We start from the raw sequence: 25436 nt of genomic DNA, 5'->3' as shown, positions 1-25436 counted from the left end.
CTCTCCAAAGGGATAATAAATCACTTCCTGTCCAGTCATGTGTCTTCTGCTTTATCTTTTAGTATGCTTAGTAGTGTGAGGCAGAAAGTAAATATGTCATTAATGCTTGCAGAATTAAGGTGCAAATATAAACACGTGCGTGAAATTAACCAAAAAAGAAAAATATGTGTGTTTGTGTGGGAATTTATCCTGTAACAAAAAGCTGCATGTTAAAGATTGTGTTGTAGGTATTCTTATGTTAAATAAAAAAAGCAAGAGGATTTCTATACAATACAATAGAATTTTCTATAATAGAAGAAGCTGACAAAGCAACACTTTAAAAGCATTAACTGTGAAATCAAATTCAGGAGCCAATTGATGTACTATCATGCACAGCTTTCGATTTCAATTGAGTACCTCTGTTTTTTGACTTATGAACAGGCTATGTGCTTTGACTGGTAGGCGCCTGGATGAAGAGCCCAGGGTCCAGAGTGTCACCCACCTGGAACAGCAAAGACCCTCCCATCTACTAGGAGCATTCAAGTAAGTGCTAATTGCTATATTAGAATGTAAGACTTTTAGTCTTGAATTGACTTCCAACAAGGTGATCTGGTATATTTTTATACAAACAGCATTGTATATCAAAATTTTATAAACTTCACCTTCTATCATTTATCTTACAGATTTGAGTCCACTTTCTTTAGATAGTGTTATACATATTTTAGTTTCTGTTTGCCTCCTGAAATTGGTTCAGTTTCTTTGCATTTATGTGTATCAATTATTTTATATATTTACAAATGTAACTAATTAAATCCGACATTTTGTTTATCCCAATACACTGATTTCATTGAAAATTTACAATGTAATTTGTACATCAAGATAATGTATATTTTCATTATCTACTAGCTATAATTATATCCACTACCTGAAATAAATGTGTGTATAATATATATAACATACATGTATGTAATATTTGTGATATATATTTTTATGTATATGTATGTACATATATATAAATACAGTTTTCAATTTTCTATGGGTTCATTGACGTTGTGGGATATTTCTCCACATATGGCGATATACAATCTGAGTTTCCATGTGAAGACATGTCAGAATGAGTTTGTGTTTTCTACTAGAACAATTTATTCTGTGGGTAGGAAGAGTTGCTATTGTGTAGTTAAAATACTTTTTATACAGACTACTTCTGTCCTTGAACTTCAGACGGTTGTTCTAGTTTATTCCATATAAACTTTTAAATGAGTGGATAAAGGAAGGACTCTAGAGATAGCAGCGACCTGAGAACAGGCCCAGCATGGCCACCAACAAACTTTAGGAACCGGGATGAATTGTTTAACCTTTCAAAGTATTCTCTTTGCAAATCTATGAATTAAATAAAATGACAAAAGAGACAGTCATATATACGTTAAACGGTGACAAAGGCTAAGATGGATAATTCAAATGTTTGAAGTGTCATGTGGACAAAAGGTACCACCTGTGAAGACATTCAGATTAGATTTTATATTCACTCATTCATTCAATCATTCACGTGTGCATGTGTGCACGTGTGCATGCGTGCGTGCATGCGTGTGTGTGTGTGTGTGTGTGTGTGTGTGTGTGTACGTATAGGCAGGCACACAGGTGTTTTGGGTATGAGTGGAGATCAGAAACAAACTCTTTCTATTTTCACATTGTGGGATGCAAGGGTTAAATAGAGGATTCAGACCTGGGAGCAAACACCTCTACATGTTGAACCATCTTGTCAGTCCATAATTTGGTTTCTGCTAGTGAAAACTGGCAAAGTCTAAATATAGTCACGTTTCCATTACTCATTAAAGGGTCAAATGATGACTGTTTATAGTGAACACATAAAGGCACAGCATCAAATGCACGTGGTGATCAGGAGACACCTTATGGGAGTCAGTCCTCTCCTTCCACCATGTGGATGTTAAGGATGAAAATCAGGTTGTCAAGCTTAGCAGCTTTGATCTTTACATACAGAACCATCTTGCTGGCACCAGATTTCAACATTTTCACATAGACAAATAAATAAATTGGAAAGGCAGAGAGGGCAGTGGTTGTAAAGAGAATTGAATTTGATTTTGATTGGGGTGGATTTTGGACTGAATCAGATCTAACATCTTTTTTAATTAAATGCAAGGCAATTAAATTTTATTATTTAAAACATAACATTGCCTACTCTGTTGAGCCTATATATGCTCCTTTTTATTACCTAAAAATAAGTTTGAAAAAGAATGTTTGGGCTCTCTCTAAATTTGAGTAGTAGAAATGGGGACAAGGCAGATTTTAATAATCAAATTCACACTAACAGATTCACCAGAGTGATAGTTCTTTAGAGGTGTTTTCTTTTGACACTTAGCAATGGGAACTGTGAATGCAGTGCAGAGGCCCACCTAGCTTGCAAACTACTGGCTAACAGAGCCTTGCTTAATTAGTACTTTCACTGAGAAACTGTGACTTCCTAAAGAAAAAAATATCTATTTGGCAATAGTTTATGATTCTTTAACAAGTACAAAAAGTTCAAGTTTATTAGTATAAAATAAGCCAATATTTAAATTAAAGTGAGTCATATAGAATCAAATCAATAAATTTATGTATGTTTATTTTGTACTACAGTTTTTTAGGTTCATCAGCTTTAATTATCTGTTTTGTTTTGTTTTTTACAGCAATAGCTTGTGTTTATTTATTATAATCACCTGTTTCTGCCTTTCTAGCCTACATCTTAGTGGGAATGTAGTGAATTTCATCAGGAGCTAATGACAATTAGGCAACAAGCCGAGCAGAAGATGGGAAGTGAGACAAGACAATTTATTCAGAGGATCTTTTCTGTATTATTTGGCTCAATTTAAATCAGAATTTATGTTTATAAGAAATGGAGCCCAGGACAATATGGACTCTCAAGTGCTGTCCTTCCAGTAACAGGAGACTTAGAACAGGATGAGCCCTTCATACTGTTGGCTGGACCTTTCTGACACCTTCATCCTACCTCTGCGCCTCACAGAGCCTTTCACTCCATGACCACCATTCACAATCAGCTACTTCAGCTTCCATCTGCTTTGAACGGGGGGGGGGGGGGGGGGGGGGGCAGCACTGATGTGCACTGCTTATGTCAATTGGTTTCTGAATTACAGAAACAGTGTCTTTGCCTGTGATATGTAGTTTTATGATGCTCTATTAGAAGTTCATTGCATTACATTAGAGTCTAGCAATGTGTTTTGTGTGTTACTTTTGCTTAGGTTGCATTTGTTTAACTCTGTGAAGCTGTGATACTTTGCCTGTCTAAAACACCTAATGGGCTAATAAAGAACTGAGCAGCTAATAGCAACATAGGAGAAAGGATCGGCAGGGCTGGCAGGCAGAGAGAATATATAGAAGAGAAATCTAGGAGGAAGGAAAAAGTAGCCAGAGAAGGAGAAGGACCCAGGGGGCAGCCACCCAGCTATACAGCAAGTCACAGAGTAAGAAATAAAGAAAGGTATACAAGGAATAGAAAAGAAAAAGCCCACAGGCAAAAGGTAGACTTGTTATGTTAAGAAAAGCTGGCTAGAAACAAGCCAAGCTAAAGCCAGGCATTTATAGGTAAGAATGAGCCTCCATGTGTAGTTTATTTGGGAGCTGGGTGGCAGGTCCTCCAAAGAAAAAAAAGCAAAAACAACATCAGCAATGTTATGATAATTTTGCTGTCTTTTTCTCTGATAGCTAATTCAAAGCAGAAAAACTCAGATGTTAATATTCACACTGCTTGGAACTGGCTTTATCTGTACCCCGACCTTACCATTATCTGTGGTGATATATTGTATGCCGTAGTAAACGTTGCCTGAAGATCAGAAGACAGAACAAGCCACCAAATTAAAAATAGATGCCAGGCAGTGGTGGCACACACCTTTAATCCTAGTGCTCAGGAAGCAGAGATCCATCTGGATCTTTGTGAGTTCAAAGCTACCATGGACTACATGAAATCGACTCAGTCTAGGAGAGAAAACAGAGCCAAGCAGTGATGGCACACACCTTTAATCCCAGTACTGGGAAGCACACAGGCCTTTAATCCCAGGAAGTGATGGCTGGGTGGAGAAAGGTATATAAGGTGAAGAGACAGGAACTAAAGATTTTGCAGCAGAAGCGTCCCTTTCAGCTAGAGATTTTTTCAGGCTGAGGAGTTGGTGAGGTAAGAGATGATGGCTGTGGCTTGTTCCTTTGTCTCTCTGATCTTTCAGCATCTACACCAATATCTGGTACCGGGATTTTATTAAAAGACCTTTTAAGATTTGTGATGTACTCGTCTTCTCTTTAATTTTGTTCTTCTATGTAATCCAGTGCACATTCTGTGCCTTGTACAAAACTAGGATAAATGTAAACAGTTCACACTTGAGGGAAAGAAGCTATGCATGGAGACTGTGCTGATTCCCTCCTTGTATTCCATGGTCCTGCTTAGTAATAGGAACTTAGAACAGATAAGCCATAATCATGATTAAATGACTTTTAATTCACTTTAAGGGGTAAATTAACAAAGTATATATTCAATAATTTGGTGAGGAATGAAATATGGACAAAGTATCTTTTTATACTAGGAAAGATAGTGACAGCAACTTGTGGTTCATTGCATAACCCAATGGTTCCTACCATAAAATAAAATGGTCAAGAAAAGCATCAAGGTGAAGGTGCTTGGAAGCCACATTCATAGCCAGAGATACGTCAGTGGAACTGAGTTAAGGAATCTCTGGAGTGAATCCTTGCAGCTGCGGGGGATATTTCCATACCTCTTACCATGCGGTCATCATTACTTGACACTCATTAGCTGTGACTTTCAAATGAAGTGTTTGATTAAAATCAAATCATCATTCTTATAATAACCCAGAAGTAAATGTGTAAGAATTAAAAAAAAATAAAGATATGACAGTGGATTTAGAAATACTGTAGCTCTTCTGTGAATATTGCAGTTGTTTGATTTTTTTAATAAAATGCTCTTATCAAAATATAATGTAAAGTGTTCTAATGCAATAAAGTTGGGGTATTCAGGAAAAAACCCAAATAATAATAGTAAAAGTTTAGCTGTGACTTAGTAGACTTGAACCAAAATTTTCTAGTCAATTAGACTTGATCGTGCGAAACAGTGACATACAATAAAAGTAATTAGGAATCCATATTACAGAGCGGTGGGTTGCTTGGCCTGGCGATGGCATTTTATGCTGTCTGAGATTCACAATGCTTCCTGGGTCTCTTCAAGCCTGGGCAGAAGCACATATCACAGTTTTTACTTTTCTTGAGAAGGACTCACTACACTGCTTATGAAATGTAATTTATCCCAGAATTACTCTTTGCTATTTTATTTCCCTGAAGAGGCATCCTACACATAGATGTATAACAAATGAAAAACAATTCAGAGTTTTCATAGTCTAAAAACAAAAATTCAACAGGAAAGTAAAATCACACATGGTCGTAGATTATTTGGGGGTCTATGAATTTCAAACTCAATGGCTTTTAGTAATGAAACCTGCTACTGTTCTTCTGAGGAATAAAGAGAGAGCAACTGACTTCAGCACCCATAAAGTATTTTTCATTGTCTGTCCTCACATCCACACATCTGCAGCGGAGTTGCATGTCCATGGTCTTCATGATTAATCTACAGTTTTATCAAAAGATATACCTTGATAAAACTGTAGTATTTTTATTTGGATTTATCATGTATTTATGACTACAATATGCATTTAAATAAATATTAGGTTTTAGTGTACTATTGCTGGCACAATGATGGTTTATACATTGCTAAAACCTATCTTTGAATAAAAAATCTCATTAAAGCACTTTTATATTTTTTAAGCACATGTTCCTTTCAGAAAGCAAATTTGTAATATTTTATATGTATATTTATTATCTATATGGAATATACACACAACATATATATTCATATATATAACCTTTATACAGTGAAGACAAAATTATCCATTAAAACTAAGTTGTGGTTTTTTGTTGTTGGTTTGTTTTTTTTTTTTTTTTTTTTTTTTTTTTGGTTTTCCGAGACAGGGTTTCTCTGTGTAGCTTTGCGCCTTTCCTGGAACTCACTTTGTAGACCAGGCTGGCCTCAAACTCACAGAGATCCACCTGGCTCTGCCTCCCGAGTGCTGGGATTAAAGGTGTGTGCCACCACTGCCCAGCCCTAAGTTGTGTTTTTAAAAGGAATAAATTTTTGCCTTTCAAAAACTACATATTTGTTTATGTGTCTCTGAGTGTGTATGTGAGTGTGTGGATGTGTGTGTGTTTGTGAGTGTGTGAGTGTGTGGATGTGTGTGTTTTATGCACATGTGGAGGTCAGAGGACAATTTCCAGTTTGTATTGGCTTTCTCGTTCCACCATCTGACTCCCAGGGACTGAATACATCTGTCAGGTTACAGCAAGTGAGTGCCTTTACCTGCTGAATCCACTTTTGTGTTTATCTAATTCAATTATTTCCTGTCTCAGATAATATGATAGGCATTGTGAAACTATCTAGTTCCTGATAGATATTTCAACAGCATCAACTTTTAAGCATATTAATCAATTTGGCAGCAATTAATTTAGTAGTTGATGCTGGAAATTGTCTTTACACAAGTGACTTCTGTTTCCCCATGGAACTGGAATAACTCTGTCATTTTGTCACAAACTTGACACATGGTCTCTTGTTATCTACATGGTGAGTTCTTATCTACAAAATGCCCTCCTGTCCTTGGAACATCATTTTACTTCCCAAGACAGTTTTTTCTAGGATTATTTCTTTTCAAACTACATGTTCATCTTCTAATAAAATGTTGTCAGTTATAAAGGAAAAACACCCTTTAATTTTCTTACTCTTTATAATAAAATATTTTCACCACCTAGATCATATTAATTATTTTCATATAATTTTTTCATAGGTTCTATAGAAAATTTCAAGGATAGTTTAATACAAATACTTATTGTGAAGTTATACTTATTCAGAAGTAGTTTTTCAAATGATTTCTTATTGAATAGAAATACTAATAATTACAGTAGAATATTATACAAATGTCAGTGAGTCTATAAATAATAGTATAAACAGAATTATTCTAACTCCCACTTATATATTTTTAAATCATATCAATTTTGAGAACTCAGGTATTAATACCAGAGTGGTCAAGTTTTTTTGAGAGTCATTTTAGCAAAAAGCCTCATGAAGTCAATCCAAAAGTCAATATTATGTAATAGATCACAGATAGTTACACACATGTACATTAGTAACATCAAAATATGAAAATACATATTTATTTAGAATTATATGCTGTTTGTTATTAGTTGTTTTTTTCTATCACATAGCTGTTCCCATTTAAATAAATAGCACAGAGGCTATTTAAAGGGGGGAGTAGGGAGCAGTTAACTCAGTGCTAATTAAGCAAATACTATGTTGAGGGATTTAAAAATTAATAAAATTTAATGTCTTCTAATACTATTGTTTATTTTAACTTTTAAAATTTTTATTAGATATTTATATTTTATAGACTATTAGTATTACTTATCAAGATTAATTAATGTGAAATGTTTCTCTCTATTCTTTGTGTCTTCTAAGACATTACTTTGCAGTTAGCCTTTTGATTATCCTTTTTTAATGTTTGTTAAAATTATTGAGACTTCATAAATGACCATGTGTGCTGTGAGCGCTTCTTTTATTTTTGAGAATATAATTTGTTTACATCTTTTCCTCCCTTCAAACCTTTCCCATACACATCTCCTTGTTCTCTTTCAAATTCATAGCCTTTTTTTTTCATTAATTGTTATTACATTCTATCTTAGTTACTTTTCTGTTGCTGTGAATATACATCATGATCAAGACAACTTAGAAAACATTTTGCATTGTCTTGGGTACTCGCTTCCAGTTTCAGAGGGGGAATCCATGACTATCACGGTAGGCAACATGGCAGCAGGCAGTGAGGCTGCTAGGGAGGTAGCTGGGAGCTCACATCTGGTTCACAAGTACATGCCGAGTGACAGACAGACAGAGAGAAAGACAAAGAGACAGAGACAGGTAGGAAACAGAGAGACTGAGACAGATAGAGAGACAGAGAGACAGAACTAACAGGAATGGTGTGGACTTTTGAAACCCTGGTGACTCACACCTCCTAATCCTTCTGAAACAATTCTAATAACTGGGGACCAAACATTCAAATGTATGAGCCTGTGGGAACCATTCTCATTAAAGCCACAACATATGCATATATTTATGTGTATATACAAACATATTCCTAAATATAACCAGCTCAGTCTGTATAATGTTAGTTGTATGTATGTTTTCAGGGCTGACCATTTAATATTAGATAACTAATTGCTGTGCTCTTCCCCGGGAAAGGCTAATTCTCCTATTCTCAGCATCCCTGGTTTCTTATAGTTCTTTTGTAGAGTTGAGGTCTCATGGCTATCCCATGTCCACTTTGGCACGTATTTGCTGTCATCTTTGTTCAGCTCATGTTTGGGTAGTATTGTTGAGGAGATTTTATTGCACAAGCTTCTGAGATTCATCTCAGAGAAAACTTCCTGATCCGTTGACTCTTATAATCTTTCCAACCCCTCTTCAGCAATGTTCCCCAAACCTTAGGTATAGAAATACTCCGTAGATGAGTCTATTGGAACTAAGTTCTATAACTCTACACTTTGATTAGTTGGGATTTTCTGTAATGGTCTCTGTCTGTTGAAAAGAGGTATTTCCTTGACGGATGGTGAAGACTGCATTTATCTGTGGGTAGAAGATACTTAGCTTGCCCTTAGGGATTATGTTGGTTTAGTAAAGTAGTCATTTTAAGTTCTTCTCCAAGGTCCATGCCTTTACTAGCACTGAGAAGGTGGCTAGGTTTCCAGTACCAGGCATGTTTGAGCAGGATTTAAGTCCAATTCGAGACCTTCTGACTACTATCAGGGCATGTGTGCCCTTACAGCACTCTTAGAGTTATGATGCCATGCTTGTCGTTGTTGTGGCTCATAGATGTTATATCTGGCTAAGATTGTTGGTTGCTTTCTTCCATTGGCAGCTTGCATGGCACCTTAATGTACCATTAATGTTACTCCTTAAGGAGGAGGTTTTCAGGTTATTTCTATCTAAGGGACTGTTTCTGAAGTACATGATGTCTTCAGCAATAGGGACTTACCTTTCACCTCTGAGGTGGAAGCAATAGACTGTATGTTTTGGAAGTCTCTTGGACAGCTCTGACCAACAACTTAAAAGAAGGTTTATTTTGAGGTGATCTTGGCTTTTGGGGAAAACATTGTCAGCCCACATGAGAAAAGTTTATTTAAACAATATCTGTACATCTATACACAGAATTATGCACAACAGAGGTTTTTTTTTAAACAAATAGTTAACAGTGTGATTCCTTATGAATTTTTCAGACATCTTTATTTCTATCTTACCTTCCTCTCTCCTTTTATATTTACCCACATCCATTTCCCTAAAGAACCCTCCACTTTTCCCATTTCCTTGATCAGATATTTGTATTTGGCTATTTTTTCTGTCTATTGCTCCCCCTACTCCGGCAATGGTAACTTTTTATTTTCCTGGTTTCTACCGTTACTCTAGGATATGTACTCACATCTGAAGATGTGGAGCTAGGAGCATCACATGAAACAGAACATACAAGATTGTATTTCTGGTCTGGGTTACCTCACTCAGTATGATCTTTTCTAGTTCCACCCATTTGTTGGAAAATTTCATAATTTCACTTTTCTTTACAGCTGAATAGTATTCCAAAGTGTGTACCACATTTTCATCATCTATTCATAGATTTAAGGATATTTTGGTTGTCTCCACTTCCTAGAATTATATATAGAGCATCAGTGAATGTGGCTGAGTAAGTATCTGTGGAATATGATGCTGAATCTTTCAGGAATATGCCAAGGAATGGCATGGCTGGGTCATATAGTAGATTTATTTCTAAATTTTTTTCCTTATTTCAAGAAAGGGTTTCTCTGTGTAGCTCTGGCTTTCATGGAACTCACTCTGTAGACCAGGCTGGCTTTGAACTCACAGAGATCCCACCTGTCTCTGCCTCCAAAGTGCTGAGATTAAAGGCATGCACCACCACCATGAGGCTATTTTGAGCTATTCTCCACACTTATTGTCATAGTGGCCTCACTTGCAATTCCACCAACAGTGAATGAGGGTTCGTTTTCATCATTGCTAGAAACAATGAACATTTTTGAAATTTTTGAAGCCATTTTTCTTCTTTTAAGAACTCCGTTTTTCGTCTTTTTAAAAAATTTTTTTGTTAGTTCTTTGTATATTGTGCATATTAGTCCTCTCATATAGCGGTCAAATATTCTCTCTCATTCTGTGGACTTCGTTACCTGGATGACTGTTTCTTGGCTATCTATGTAGAAGCTTTTTAAGTTTCCTGAGATCCCACCTGTCAATTGATGCCTTAATTATTTAGTAAATGGACTGGTTTCCAGGAAGTCCTTTACTACACCCATCGGTATGATGAAGATGCTGCCTATGCTGCTGCCTATGCCTCCTCCTCCTCCTCTTTTCCTCCTCTTCTTTTCCTTCTCCTTCTTCTTCTTTTCTTCTTGTAGCAGTCTCAGTGTTTCTCAGTTTACTTTTTCCCTTTGGTCCATTTTGAATCTTTATGAAAAAGAACAGATGTGAGTCTAATTTCATTCTTCCACATGTGGATATCCCATTTTCCCAGCATCATTTGTTGATGATTCATTCTTTTCTCCACCTTATCTTTTTGACATCTTTGCCAAATAGTAAATGGACTGATGTTATGTGCACTCATGATTGGGATATTCAGTTTGTCCCATTGCTATTCATGCCTGTGTTTGTGCCAGTATCATGTTGTTTTTATTACTATGTCTCTGTGCTATATCTTAAGATATGGAATGGTAATCCCTCCAGCATTGCTCTTTTTTCTCAGGATTATTTTGTGTATCCAAAATCTTTTGTGGTTTCATATGCATTTTTGGATAGATTTTTCTTTTTCTGTTAAGAATAAGATGAGGCCTTTGGTATTACGTTGAATCTGTAAATAGTCATTGGTAAAATGGACATTTTCACAAAATTGGTGCTACCAAGACATGAATATTCAGTGTTCTTTTCTCTTTCTGCAGAGATTTAAAGTTGTCATTGCAGAGTCTTTCCCTTCTTTGAGGAGGTTTATTACTAAATAGTTTACTTTCTCTCAATCTATTGTGTGTACATAATCTCCTTCTCTGTATGGTCATTGTTAGTGTACATGCAAGCTATTGATTTATGGACTCCTGGAAGTGGCTTCTGTATCCTACCACATTGATGAATTTATTTATCAGTTTTAGAAGTTTACTGATAGAATTTTTGCATTCTCTAATGAAAAATACCACAGACTCTCCAAATTTGAATAGTTTGTCTATTTTCCTGTGTGTGTCACTTTAATTTCCTTCTTTAGCTCTATTGCTCCAGCTAGTACTTCAAGCACAATATTGAAAAGGAATGGGGATTGACCTGGAGCAGCTATATTATTAAGATTATTAAGAAGTACAGCATATTTTTACTATTTCAAGGGAAGAAATGGGACAGTAGAAGAAATAATCATTCACTGAGGAAAAGTTGACAAAAAGCTAATCAAACAATGTTGTACAAGGAGAACATAGGGTATCTCAAAATGTTACAGACTGGACACACAGCAGCCCTGGGACTGATAACTAGTAACCCCTTATGGTGGGAAGTGTTGTGTGCACAAGATCTAAAGCTGCAGCTCTCCAAAGGCCCTGTCCCCAAGTCATTAGCAGCTCTGTCAAAATATTCTTGGTTTTATATTAGGAGATGTGTTCTTTCTCTTTGCATTGGGTCCTCAGGGAAAAACTCCTTGTACCCTGACCCCAGCTGTTATTATCTCAGGCAAGCATGTTCCTGGGTTTTGAGAAAAAACAAAACAAAACAGTTATTTTTCATATATTAGGGCCTCATCAAAAACCTCAGTTGGTCAATTCTGTAACACAAATTGCTAAATGGTCTAATTAATAAAAAAAAAAAAACCTGGAGCCAGATATCGGGGTGAAAGCTGAAAGATCAGAGGAATGAAACAAGCCAGCCACAAGTTCTTACTGCTAGGAAATCCTCAGCCCAAGAGAGCTACTTCCTGTATACTCATACCTTATATACCTTTCTGTGCCCTGCCATCTTACTTCCTCTCTCTACCCAGCTCTATCACTTCCTGTTTGTCTATACAGACCTCCAGACCTCTATGGTTAACTAGTGCTGAGATCAAAGGCATGTGCCACCACGCCTGGCTCTGTTCCCAGTGTGGCTTTGAACTCACAGAGATCTGGATGGATCTCTGCCTCCTGAATGCTAGGGTTAAAGATGTGTGCTACCACTGCCTTACCTCTATGTTTAATATAGTGGTTGGCTTTTTCCTCTGATCCCCAGGCAAGCTTTATTTGTTAGAGCACAAATAAAATATCACCACACAGTCCAGCCCTCAAAAGGGGTTAGTGGACATCCCTGTCTCATTCCTGACTTCAGACTTTTTCCCATTTAGGTTGATGTGGGCTCAGGGTTTCTAAGATACAGCTTTTATTGTGTCGAGTATGTTATCTCTAGTTCTATATTGTCTAGGATGTTTATCACAAAGGTTGGTTGGAGTTGGTCAAAGGCTTTTTCTGAATCCATTGAGATGATCATGTGATTTTTATCTTAAATCAATTTATTTTGTTTACTACATTTATTGGCTTGTGTATGTTGAACCATCCCTGCATTTCAGGTATAGAACCAACTTGGTTTTGGTGAATAATCTTTTTAATGTATCTCTGTACTCTCTTTGCAAGTATTTTACTGAAGATTTTTCAGTCTGTGTTCAACTTGGCCTGTAGTTTTCTTTTTCTGTTATATCTTTACCTGGTGTAGGCATTAGATTGATACTGGCCTCACAGACAGTTTGGGAATGTTCTTTCTGTTTATATTTTTGAGAAGTTTAAGAAGGATAGGCTGTAGATTACACTTTCTTTAAATGTCTGCTAAAATTCTACTGTGACTCCATCTGCCTCTGAACTTTTTTTTCTAGAAGGTTTTTATTACTATTTCTATCTCCTTCCTCATTATGGGTTAGGTCTATTTTGGTTGTTTACTTAGCCATGGTTTGATTTAGTGTGTAGGCCGCATTTAGAAATTCATGCATTTCTCTTAAGTTTTCTGGCTTAATGGAGTACAGGCTTTTAAAAACATTCTCCAACAATATTATGAAGTCTTTGTTGTTTGTTGAAATGTTTCCCATTCATTTCTGATTCTGGGAATTTGAGTCCTCTCTTTGTTTTGTTTTGGTTAGTTGGGTCAATCTTGTTTATCTTCTCAAGGAATGAGTTCTTAGACTCGTTGATGGTTTGTATTGTTTTCTTTGTTTCTATTCAGTAATTTATGCTCTGGTTTTTATTATTTATTATTGTAAACTGGTTTGGATTAGGTTTTTCCTTGTTTTTTGAACGTTTTGAGTTGCTTCATTAATACATAATTTTAAACTATTTACTTTAAAATAATCAGAGAGAACGCAAATACGTGGCTCTCAATTTCCCTTATAGCACTGCTTCCAATATGTCTCAGAGGTTTTGCTGTGTTTTCATTACTATTTAGTTCCAAGAATTTTTTTTATATCTTTCTTGATTTTTTTCTTTGATCCACTTATCATTATGTAATGAGTTGTTTAGTCTCCCAGAGTTTGTGTATTTACTAGAGATTTACTTGCTGAAAATTTGTTTTATCACATTGTGGTTAGATAGGATACAAGGAATGATTTCAATCTTTCTGCATTTGTAAAAATTTTTGTGTTACAGGATGGGATCTAATTTAGAAAATTTTCCTTTTGCTGCTGAGTAAAATGTGTGTGCCTTGGGGTTTACATGGAATATTCTAGCGTTCTGTTAGGACCATTTGCTGTACGAAGTCTATTAATTCTGATATGTTGGGAACACAGAGATCCTTGTTTCACAGATCACCAGGAAAACCAGGGATGTTAAGCATGCAAGATTGTCTTTTCAAAAGACAATAACCTATTTTTTCACACAGAAGACTGGGAATTGGAGGTGATTAGTAGACTGATGATCTGCATTATCTGTAGGGCCAGGCCATATCAAACTCCCACAACCAGGATGGGAGGTAGCTAGAAATCCAAATGACCCTAACATTATCTGTGCAGCCCGGTGCTCTCTCAACCTCCCTCAATTGGGACTGGAGGTGGATAATAGCCCAATTTGCCTCTACACTATCTGTATGATGAGACAATGTCAGAACCTTCTGTAGACAAGCTAATGCTTATACCCCATCTCTAGAACCCAAATTCTTGGAAGAAATGACACATATTTTGAGTTGAGCTTCAGTGTAATTATGCCTCCTTGTTAACTGGGGATTGTATTACATCAAGAAACTTTTTTCCAAACTGTATTGTGTTTTAATACGCTGGCAATAAACAGCCTAGCATTAGATTCACGAAGTTTAATCTACCCTAAGTAGAGCTGAACTGAGTTTTTATTCTTGCCTCTTCATGCTCCTATTGTTTCACTGCTGGTTGTGATGGTTACAGGGACTCCAACCCCCAACACTGATGTTTCTCTGATGATTTTCTTTTTTGTGCAGATTTCCTGTCTATTGGAGAAAGTTGGGTAATGAAATCACCTGCTATTATTTACTGTATTGATGTTAATATGCATCTTTAAATTCAGTAGTACATTTTAAAATAAAATTTGGTGCCTCAGAACTTGGTATATATGTTTAGAATAGTAATGTTTTCTTTGTTAATAATTAATGGTTAGAATGAAGTGTTCTTCTTTATGTCTTCTGATTAGTTTTAGTTTGAAGTCTTTTTTGTCAGATATTAGGATAGCAACATCTACTTACTTCCCTGTCCCAACTGAATGGAATATTTTTGTCTATCCTTTGATGATCAGATGATGCTTATCTTTAAAGCTAAGATGTGTTTTTATAGACAACAGATAGATGGATTTTGTTTTTGATACACTGAGTGAGTCTCTGTCTTTGATTTGAAAATTAAAGCCATTGATATTTAAAATTATTATTGAAATGTGTGTGTCATTTGTGGTCATTGTATTGTTAATGATTCTTGGTATTGTATTGTAAGTGGCATTTTGTGTTTTAATAATTATGGCTTCATATTTCTTTTTACAGTGGTGCTGTAGTGCTCATTTTTCTGTTTGACCCAAAAGAATTATATATGTAACATATATAATATATATTATACATATATGTTTATTTATATTTTTAGATTTTATTTTGTTGTATATAAACATTTTAGACTGTTTATGTAGCAGAAAGTTTTTCTTTTACTTTCAATTATGACATATTTTTACTGGATATATTAGTTTAGATTTGTTCTCATGGATTTTTAGGACTTAGAATGCATTGGTTCAGGCTCTTTTGGCTTTCAGGGTTTCAATTGAGAAACCAGCTGTTATTCTGATGGGTTTTCCTTTATGTGTGGCTTGTGTTTTTCTCTTTAAGCTTTCAATACACTTTCTTTGTTACATTAACTTTATACCATGGTGATTTTCTTTTCTGATATTCTTGATTTAGCATTCTGTGTGTTTCTTGTATCTGTATGAGTATGCTTTTCCTTTGTCTGGGGAAGTTTTCTTCTAAGATCTTGTTGAAGATCTGACCTATGCCATTGACTTGGAATTCTTCACCCTCATTTATGCTTATAATTGAAAAGTTGGTTTTTAATGATAAGTTTTCTCTGTCTTTCTCTTCTGTGATTTTTCATATTCCTTGCTTATTTTGTCTAGATCCATACTTTGTCTTTGAGTCCTGATAGCCTATCTTCTGCTTGATTCACTCTACTATTAAGGTTTTCCTTTGGGTTTTCTAATTGAGTTGTTGGGTTTTTCATTCCCAACTTCATTTCAGCTTGAGTCCTCATCTATGTTTCTATCTCCTTATCAATGTTCTCAAGTCCTCCATTGTGTTCATCATTTTCACCAGCCTGATGTTTGTGTTTTCTTGGACATCATTCAGGTGTTTATTTTTCCTAAGCTTTTGCCCCTTAATTTCATTGAGCTGCGTCTTTGTGTTTCTTTAAACTCTTTTAATTCTTTGATGTAGTTTATGATTGTTGTTTTAATTTATGTGTCCTGGGTTTCTTCTAGGTAATTTCAATGGGCAAATTTTTATACATTACTAGTAGGTTTTAGAGAGAAAATACTGGCTTAATCTTTCATATTGTTGGTATTTTTGCAACGAAGTCTGGGTATATGGACTTATTTTGTTAATTCGGCATCTGATATGGACACAGCAGATTAAGACAGAATAGAAGATGTGTGGGCACATTGGGCCTAGAGGTTGGATATAACTTGGGTAGAATGAAGTCAGACAGACAGAGGGGACTAGGTTAGTTTATAGGATGTGCTTTCTGTTACAAGCCTGGGGTAGATGTAGCTGTGTAGAAAGGTGGGATACGGCATGGAAGTAGCCTGGAGGTATGGAAGATTCTAGCTGAAGCTTGGAGATTGTTCATGGTGAAGTAATTGGAGTCCAGACCAGACCAGGGCACTGTATATGGACCCCAGACTAGATCTAGCAGGCTGAGAAGAATGCATGGTTGGGGAGGTCAGGGAGACTCACCTGGTCATAATGTAGAGAAGGATATGGGAAGTCTGACTAGTTCAGATTATTTTAAGTGGTACAGAAGGAACCTGTGGATGTTTCCAGGTTGGGGAGTCCTGGCAGAAGCCTTGAAGTTGGCTGTGTCACAACTCAGGGTTGGTCAAACTAGACTGGGTCAGTGGATGTAGTACCAGGGATAGATGTGGTGGCTTGCATTGAAAACTTGGATGGGGAGGTCAGGGAGATGCTCCTGGGTGGACCCTGGAGGAGGTCATGGGAATCCTGGCTGGCTGGGGTGCTCATAAGTGCCAGAGAAGAGACCTGTCATTTTTAAACTTTTAAACGAATTAAAAATGTTCTTTGATCATCTTGTTCTGATATTTTGGAAAATAGGCCATTGCTGCGTCTCAGGATGACAACTCAAAACAACAATAACAAAAATCAAAAACAAAGAATGAAAAACTTAGGAGTGTTTAAAAGGATAGCATCACTATACAATTTCTTTTTACTGTCCTCAAAGAAAGGAAGGATGGAAGAATATCAGGATTTAAGCTGTGTGGGGCAGGTTAAAAGTGTTTACTCCTGTCATCCTGGAGCCAGTGGTCCTTCTTGGTTGTGTCCTACAGAAACAGTGTAGGTTCCTTTTTTTAACTCCCAGGGACATAGGAGAACACAGTAAGAATGTCACAATCTGTATGTCACAAAAAAAGACACAGCTGGAACCAAAGAGGGCTGGCATCCTGATGCCTGCGAGAGCTCAGGCTCTAGAAAGGTGAAAATCAGTGCCCATTGTCTCAGTTCCAACTCTTGTCTGTGACAACTTGATTTGTTGACATGAGACAGTGATATATCTCTTTATTTATGGTGAACTTTGCTAACTATGGTATCCTTTTCAGGATAATAAAAAAAAAATATTACTTTGGGCCCTGGAGCAGTATAACAAGGAATTGGAAACATTTCAGGATTGGGTTTAGTAAAACACACAACACACACACACACACACACACACACACACACACACACACACACACACACACACGTATATATATTTTATTGACATCTATATCTATATAATATACATATGAATTCTTTAAAATTGTCAAGAAAGCTGTGCAGAGGTGTATACATATGAATTGATAAAATACAATGAGAAAACTTCAATATGTTTTAATTCACAACAAATTATTGTAAACTAGCAATTCCTCTGTTAATAAAGAAAAAGTACAAAATAAGGACAGTGTAATTCTTCATGTGTAAAGTTGTGGTAATTTTTTAAAATTGGGATTTTTATTTGATTCTTTAGTATAAAATATGCTTTGGAATGAGTCCAGTGCCAGTATAAACACAGGCAAAAGAGCTTGCTCTGGATCCCAGATCGAACACTGACTTATATGTTTTCTTTCAGTCCTGTCCTATCATCGGGTAATAGTCCTCATTAGTGAGGCTAAAGATGCTTTTGATACTTTAAGTTAATTTTCTTATTATCACGTCTCATGAGAAATGTTGCTGTTTTGTTTGTGATGAGGTGATTACTGAGAGAGAGTAGATGCCTCTTCTGTGTTCCTTACTGGCCTGTGGTCAGGACAAATTTCAAAACATTCAGTTCTTTAACTGCTAAATTAAAATTCTGTCAGTCTGTGATCAATAAACTCCATTGGCTCAACAATCAGACTCAAATTCACATCCATCTATCATTGCTCTTCCCTTGATGGTCACTTTGATATGTATCTGTGAAATACAAAGTGTATTTGTTAATCCGAAACTTGAACTGCCCCTTTTTTGAGAAGGTCCTTGTTCCCCGAGGTGCCTCTTCAGTAACCTAGCTCTCTCTGCTGTCAAAATATTAGCAGGGTGAGTAAAGTACACAGTGGCTCCTTGAGAGAAATGGTACACATTCGCTGTTTTCAAGGACTTAGAAATTAGTTCCTTATAGTTCTTACTGTAGAACATGACAGTCTCAATCTCACACCCATGGCTTTAGTCAGTGCCACAGGCAGCCAGCCCGATTCTCAGCGCTAACTTGGTAGGTAATAGATTTTCTTATCAACACATCTGTGTCTCTGCATTTATCTGTTAATGTCTGTAACTCCACTTGTTAATGTGCTCCCGAGGGTTTTCTGTGTGGCCAATTCTTGGCTTTAGCAATCTCTAAGCAACCCATTTGTCCATAGGTCTACTGTGTAAGCAAAGGCTTTAACTCAGAAGCCTGCTGTGTTTATTGATCTATTTCTTCATAATTCCATATCAAGCAATCACACAATTCATGAACAGTCTGCGAGGGAAGAAATACACATATTACCATCAGCAGGAGACTAAACTAGCTGTGCACTTAGAGACCCCACTAAGGACTGCGGCCTCATCTGTATTACGTGGAGTGATTGGGAAGTACCACAGTGAGGCTTTTAAACAAATCAGAGTTATGACTTTCTTCCACCAAAGTACAATTGTTTCTTTAAGGAATCATTTCGGTATTTGCCTAAGGTTGTTTTTGCCTTCCGTTTGAATAGGATGGGACACTTTCTAAGACTAAATGAGGTGCTTAGCCAAGCAGTATTCAATAATGCTCAGTCTTTGCTCTCAAATGGGCCTTTTCCATCTCCGAGCTGTGCTGAGCATCTGGACTTCAGTTACATATTCTGGGCCAGTGTTCAGCTATTCTTATGTGACCTCTGCTCCATCTACTGGAATGATGATTTTTATTTGTGTATTCTTTAGCAAAATCATAAATTTTTAGTGGCTTTTTTAAAAAAATGTTCCTCTAAAGCATGGTGCTAAGAGAATATTTAAGTTATTTAGTTAAATTGAGAAATCTTAGAGCAGAATTAAGACGAAACTATTAAACTATTAATCCAGTCCGGTTGTGTAAAAACATATGCAGTCAGCAGACACTTCTGTCGTAAGGAGATAACACACTGTTTTGCACGGAGTGAAGCCAGTGTGGGTTCAACAGCAGGTGGAATCCGGAGTAGAGCCAGCACAGCACAGATCTCAGCTGGGTGTGTGTTCTGACTCCCTTCTGTCGCTGCTGACAGTTCTCACTTGTGCCCTGACTTCTCATGGCTCCTCCAGTAAAAACAGACGGCCCAGATGATCCAATGTTTTGATACACCTCTGTTACAGTTTCCTCTGAGTTCTGCATTCAAAATAGCTTTAAGGCTGCTGGCTGAGATGGACCAGCCACACAAAATACCCCAGTCAGGACTTGACTATAATTCAAAATTTTCTCAAGGTTTCCGTAAGATTACTAGCACCCCCAATCAACAGGAAGAAGTCTAGAGAACTACACCCATATTCCCAAAATATTGTTTATGAATGTTTATTTTTATTTAAGGGGAACTGGCTATAAATTGTAAATGGTCATAGTCAATCTCTTTCTAAAAGAAAAAAGTGTAAATTGTTATGATGGGAAAAAAGGGTAGATTATTGAATCTACTTTAACCCAAAAAACAGCTATTAATCTTACATATTTTACATTGGTATGGATTTTAGTTTATTGACACAAATTTAAAGTCAGTTTAAGTTCTGTTATATTTTATGTATCTTTCTATTCTTGTTTAAGGCATTGTGTTTATGCAGCTCATTAAAAAATGTAATGTATAATTAAAAAATACAGATTAATAGTCATCTATAATAGTCAAACTTATAGCCATATTACTTTGGTTTTCTAGGTATACAAAGGTATATTTCAATTAGCTAGGAAATCTTCAAACACTTCAAAGACCTACAGAATATGGCATTTAAAATGTTTTAATAACAGAATTCTTTTGCATGAGACACATCCATTCCTGGCAGCACAAATTACTTCAAAGAGGTTGATGGACATAGAAGAAACTCTTTATAGAGTTTGCTTTCAATGTGGCAAGGCTAGCCATTTGGGTAAGGAACTGCTCTTGTCTGGACTGCTTAACAGTATGCTGTATAAATTGGACATGCAGGACCCACAGGAAAGTGACCATTACATTTTGCCAAAACAAGGTGGGATGGTCCTTCAGGTTCCTGCTTCACAGAAGAGTCTGCCAGACATTCTTCAGGACACAGAGTAAAGCGAGTGATGAACTTTGCCAATATAGATGAGACAGTCCATCATATTTCTTGCTTCACTAAAAAAGTCTGCCAGATACTCTAGGTCTATAAGCTGAAGATAGATGTCCCAACATTACAGAAGATCTTTGGGTGACTTTCCAGACAGTTAGATGTCTGTCATTTCGAGAATTTTGAAAATTGCTTACAATGAACTTTTTGTTTACTCAGGTCTTGGATGGAGTTGAAGACTCAATAGTTATAATTATAGTTTTCCCTAGTTATGATAAGGGGTAAATTAGATATGAACCTTTAGAGTCACAAAGATAGGATAGATCATAGATCATTTTCTTTAGTTCTATCAAATACAAATAGACTAGATATTGTAACTGTAATGCTTGCTAGATAACTGTTATATTATATGTAATTTTATTATGTTAAAGTTAAAACCTTCCTTTTAGATTAGACAGAAAGGGAGAAATGCTGAGGGATGGTCTTTCCATATGCTGTGAGTATGTGTTGCTCTCATTGGTTGATAAACAATGTTGTTTTGGTCAATAGCCAGGCAGAGCAAGGTTAGGCAGTATAATCAAAGTAGAGATGAAGAAAGGCCAAGTGAGAGAAGACTCTGAGAGCCGCCCAAGAAGCAAGATGTGAAAGAACTGGTATCTCATGGGCCATGTGGTGATATATAGATTAATAAAAATGGGTTAATTTAAATGTAAGAGCTAGCTGATAATAAGCCTGAGCCATTGGCCAATCATTTATAATTAATATAAGCTTCTGTATATTTATTTGGAATAGGGTGATTGGGACAGAAATGCTCTGCAACATATTCTTTCATAATTTATATGAAAAACCCAGATGCACATTCATTTGCTATTAAGAGACAGAATTCTCATTTCATACCCAAATGGGTTTGAACACAGTATTCTTCCTTGTTAATTTCTAAGGTGCAGCTATATATATGCTTGCTTGCGTTTTTTCCTGTAAATGTTTTAGGGTAGTTCTTAGGGAAAAGGAGTACACAATGGGTAGAAGCAAGAATTGTGTGTCTCATGCACTTTTATGGTTTATAGTCCATTAGTTTCCCTTGTATATATGTCAAACACATGCATAAAATATAGATTCCTCTTTTCCTAAAGGCCAAAGGTCAACACCAGGTTTCTTCCACATAACCCTAACCCTTCACCTTGTTCTATGAGACATAGTCTCTCCACAGTGAGAACTTGCCACCTAGCCCTAGGCATTCTCGTGTCCCTACTTCACAAATGTTAAGATTATAAATGTATGCCATTACCAACTTTTTTACACGGTGCTGAGAATCAGACTCATGTATTAATGCTTGTATACTTACTGACTGAATCATATTCTCAAGTGAGTAAATATTATCTTTTTTCTTGCTTCTTTTATTTTTTGAATTTATGTTATGATTACATTATTCCCTTCTTCCTTTTCCTCCCTTAAGCCCTCCCATTGCTCTCTTTCAAATTCATAGCTTCTTTATTTCATTAATTGTGTGTTATTTCATTAATTATTAATTTTATTAATAATGTATACATACAAGTAACACTATACAGAATGATAAAGTTGTATTCTCATAATTGTATTTCTCATTCTGTATAGTGTTACTTGTATGTACACTTTCAGGACTGATCATTTGGGATTGGATAACCAGTTGGTATACTCCTTTCTAGAGATTTTTTCTCTTCCTCTTAGCATTCAGTACTTGCCTGTTGTTCTTTGTGTAGATTTGAGGCCTTGTGGGCTTTCCCTGTCCACTTGAGCATGTCTCTTTCCATTGTCCTTGTTTAGCTCTTGTTTATGCCGCCATGTTGATAAGCCCTTGTGGATACAGCTTCTGGCATTGCTAGGAGGCACATCTCAAAGCAAGCTCCCTACTCCTAGTTTTTAACAATCCTTCCCTCCCCTCTTCTTCAACGTTCCCTGAGGCTTAGGTATGAGAGTTGTGTAGAAGTATCCATTGGGATTGGGATCCACAACTCGACATTTTGACTGGTTGTGTTTTGCTCTAGTAGTCTCCCTATGTTGTAAAGAGAAGCTTCCTTTATCAGAGGTATGGTCTATACCCATCTATGGTATAAAGACAAATATTTCAAGTGAAGTCAGGGATTGTGCTGGGTTTTCTAAATTAGTGTTTGTAAGTCCCTCTTAAAGATCCACGACTACACTGACCATGAATAGTTGTCTAAGTTTCCAGTACCAGGCATGGTTTCCCACTAGTTGGATAGGTCCTTAGCTATTAGTTACCACAAAGTTATGAGTGCCACTACTGTACACTTAGGATTATAATGCCAACCTAGTCATGGTAGTGGTGCATAAGAATCATAGAATGGGTGCCTCCCTCTTTCTGGAGAATTCTTGAATCTAAAAATAAATTTGCTATGTGACCCACCTATACACTGACTCATTGGCATAATCCCAAAAAAGGACTCAGCATCCTGCTCTACAGACACTCACTTGGTCATGTTCATTGGTGCTCTATTCACAATAGCTAGGAAACGGAAACAGCCTAAATTTCCTTCATCTGATAAATGGGTAATGAAAGTATGATATACATATTTTTTTTATTCATTTTACCTACCAATCACAGACCCCTCTGTTCCCTGCTCCTGCCCCTCCAGCCTTCCCCTGCCAACCCATCCCCCCATTCCCTCCTACAAGAAGGTAAGGACTCCCATGGGGAGTCAGCAGAGCCTGATACATTCAGTAGAGGCAGGTCCAAGCCCTTCCCTCTGCCTCCAGGCTGTGCAAGTTGTCCCACCATAGGTAGTGGGCTCCAAAAAGCCTGCTCATTCACCAGGGATGGATCCTGATCCTGCCAGGGGGCCCATTAAGCAGATCAAGCTACACAGCTGTCTCACTTATGCAGAGGGCCTAGTCCAGTCACGTGGAGGCTCCACAGATGTTGGTCAAATTTCATGAGTTCCCATTAGTTTGGTTTGGTTGTCTCCATAGGTTTCCCCATCATGATCTTGATGCCCTTTCCTCATAGAATTCCTCTTCTCTCTCTTTGACTAGACTCCTGGAGCTCAGCCTGTGTTTGACTGTGGATCTCTGCATCTGCTTCCATCAGTTACGGGAGAAAGGCTCTGTGATGACAGTTAGGGTATTCACTGATCTGATCACTGGGGTAAGCCAGTTCAGGCACCCTCTCCACTGTTGGTACTCATCCTTGTAGATTCCTGGGAACTTCCCTAGCACCCTGATTCTCCCTATCCCCATAATGTCTCTCTCTATCATGATATCTCTTTCATTGCTCTCCCACTCCATCCCTGTTCCAACTCGACCATCCTACTCCTCATCTCCCATCCCCTACCTTCCATTGCCCCCCCCCCATCCCCAGTTTACTCATGGAGATCTCATCTATTTCCTCTTCCCAGGGCAATCCATACCCTCTTATTCATTGATATAAGGGATCTGATCAAGATGCTAGAAAAGTGCCTTCTGCTGGCCAATTAGTACCAAGTGCAGGCCATCCTGACTCACAGAGGCTTTTCAGACAGCTTACCTTGAGCATATACATTCTGTTCAGCTGTCCACACTGCCTGAAATCCTTAAAATGGTCAAGAAAGAGGCTCAGGGAAGTTGGGTGACTGGGAAACTAGCCCATAATGAGTTCAGGATGTTCAAAAAGAAAAAAAGAAAAGAAAACAGAAAACAGACCAGGACAAAATAAACAATAATAGACAAAACAGTCACCTGCAGGAAAAACTGAAATGGGATGCTGGCCTTATGCCACATTTCGATCTCGATCTGCTTCATCATGGCAAAGATACTAGGGGAAGCTGGTCCCCTTCTGAAGGGCCTTCCAGCCCACTAGAAGAGTCCAGGAACATCTCCCAGGACTCCTGTCCTAGATCTTCCAGAACATCTGCCTAGATCTGCTGTGGGATGTTCTGTGTGGCAAATGTGTTGCTCTGATTGGTCAATAAATAAATCACTGATTGGCCAGTGGCCAGGCAGGAAGTATAGGCGGGACAAGGAAGAGAATAAAGCAGGGAAGTGGAAGGCTGAGTCAGAGACACTGCCAGCTGCCACGATGACAAACAGCATGTGAAGATGCCAGTAAGCCATGAGTCATGTGGCAAGGTATAGATTTATAGAAATGGATTAATTTAAGCTGTAAGAACAGTTAGCAAGAAGCCTGCCACGGCCATACAGTTTGTAACCAATATAAGTCTCTGTGTTTACTTGGTCGGGTCTGAGCGGCTGTGGGACTGGCAGGTGAGAGAGATTTGTCCTGACCGTGGGCCAGGCAGGAAAACTATAGCTACCTAGATCACCTTGGATTAACAGAATGAACTCAACAGAAACAGATCGCAACAGACAGTTACCTGTTGCCGGCTTGTAGTCAGACTCACTGGAGGGTGGTCGTGGTGGGCTCAGGGATCTCAATGGGACCTAAATGTTGCACCCAAAGTCCAATGTCCCCAAAGATCACCAAGAGATGGATCTGAATGCAAAAGCAAAGAGTCTTTAATTCAGAAGTTCAAACCCCAGGCTCCTCGTCCATCCATTGCAATGGTGGAGTTAGAGAGAGCTTAAACAGGAACAGGATAGGATTTTTATAGTGGTTAGGGTCCAGGGTCTAAGGGAATTCCAACTGTGTATAGTCACAAGCTCAGGATTGGTGCTTACTTCAGGGTGGAAACACTTGGTTTGAACTGATTGGAGCATTGCAGCTGCAAGGAAATTGCCATATCTTCTGGCAGTTTATGCTATACAGCTATATCACTGGCAGACCCATTTCCTCTGACAGTTAGACATCCCATTTCTTATATGCAGGAAACTTGCTCCCTCTGACAGCTATGGTATACAATCTGTCATATTATTT

At 37.4% G+C, this 25436-nt stretch overlaps 1 protein-coding gene across 5 annotated transcripts in view; it reads left to right on the top strand.

Annotated features, from left to right (window-relative positions):
* The window catches only part of Naaladl2 (N-acetylated alpha-linked acidic dipeptidase like 2), a 1340311-nt gene that overhangs the window by 298253 nt on the left and 1016622 nt on the right, over positions 1–25436 (top strand). For 2 of the 5 annotated variants that reach the window (XM_052732131.1, XM_052732133.1), the window contains 2 exons: positions 421–522; positions 23621–23708. The gene's annotated coding sequence lies outside the window, so the exon portion shown is untranslated. Of the gene's footprint in view, positions 1–420; positions 523–23620; positions 23733–25436 lie in introns of all 5 variants that reach the window. The other 3 variants (XM_052732134.1, XM_052732135.1, XM_052732132.1) reach the window with 2 other exon arrangements.

Source organism: Peromyscus californicus, unplaced genomic scaffold, assembly GCF_007827085.1.
Source record: "Peromyscus californicus insignis strain IS unplaced genomic scaffold, ASM782708v3 Scaffold_9__1_contigs__length_137607984, whole genome shotgun sequence".
Taxonomy (NCBI): Eukaryota; Metazoa; Chordata; class Mammalia; order Rodentia; family Cricetidae; genus Peromyscus; species Peromyscus californicus.
This window is presented reverse-complemented; position numbering and strand designations above follow the sequence as displayed.